The 1,197-nt window shown below is 51.9% G+C and overlaps 1 protein-coding gene across 1 annotated transcript in view; it reads left to right on the top strand.

The window, feature by feature from the left end:
• Positions 1 to 1,197, top strand: part of TRAVEDRAFT_84003 (uncharacterized protein) — a gene marked incomplete at both ends in the record, with an annotated part of 3,172 nt that overhangs the window by 996 nt on the left and 979 nt on the right. The gene's annotated exons all lie outside the window — the stretch shown is intronic.

The raw sequence follows: 1,197 nt of genomic DNA, 5'->3' as shown, positions 1-1,197 counted from the left end.
TTGCGGAACATTGCGGAATATTGTGGAAACCACTGGAATACTCAGTGTTCCCCTTCAAGAATTCCCTGGAAACCATTCAGAACTCCTGGGAAACATCAAGAATATGTGGGGAAGGTTCTTAGAATGTTCTGGAAATCCCTGACAGGCTCAGGAAAAGGATGGATAAAGGAGAAGGAAAGGACTAGGAATGAAGGGAAAGTAGGAGAATAAGGGAGAATATTCTGGACATGGATTAGTCGTACTACAGACCTGCTTTGTAATGTACCATTTAGGATTCCCGCGCCCCTTGGCTCCAGGTATAAATACTGGGCTGAGGAAGGGGATCCGAAGCAAGCATTCATTCTCGGAATCTTCCTAAAGTGACCCACCCACACTTTAGTATCCCTACCACCACTTCACCACTCTCTTCACCACTCCCCTCACCACCACAACCCACCATCACACCCAGCCGCCAGGCTAGATGAGTTGGGGTTCATCTGGAACCTTCAGTCAACTACTAGCACCCACGCCACTCAGTCAGATCAGTTGGGGTTCGCTGGAACCTTCCAACAACTGCTGACCCTCGCATTCGCACCCACGGACAGCCAGAAGCCATCAGATTAGTTGAGGTTTACCGAAACCTTGCGACAACTACTGGTGCCACGAGAACACAGGAGACGCACGCACACAGGACAGGACTCGTCAGGATAGTTGGGCTCCAGCCGGGAGTTTTACGACAGCTACTGACCTCGGACGAAGAAGACACGCACACGAGAACACTGAAGCTGCCAGACTAGTTGGGGTTCACCAGGAACTTTACGACAACTACTGGTACGAAGACAGAAGCACGACACGTCACTCAACACGCCACCGTAGGGCACGTTGACACGGGGTCCACAGCAGACACGTCACTTGACACGCCACTCAGGGTGTGTTTAATACGGGGTCTAGAGCCAGAACAGACACGTCACTTGACGCACCACTCAGGGTGTGTTTAATACGGGGTCTACAGCCAGGAAGACACGTCACTTGACATACCACAGGGTGTGTTTAATACGGGGTCTAGAAGACAGGCACTCGCAGCCTTACGCAGCCAGCACGCAACACTCCCAACCAGTATAGGGGAGACTCTGCCCAGATACTCAGGGCAACCACCATCCGAGACTTCCGCATAGGTCTCAGTACACCACAATCAACCCGCACACCACCACACAAGCA

Source organism: Trametes versicolor (assembly GCF_000271585.1).
Source record: "Trametes versicolor FP-101664 SS1 unplaced genomic scaffold TRAVEscaffold_2, whole genome shotgun sequence".
NCBI lineage: Eukaryota > Fungi > Basidiomycota > Agaricomycetes > Polyporales > Polyporaceae > Trametes > Trametes versicolor.
Note: the sequence above shows the minus strand (reverse complement) of the source record. Positions and strands in the feature narration are given on the sequence as shown.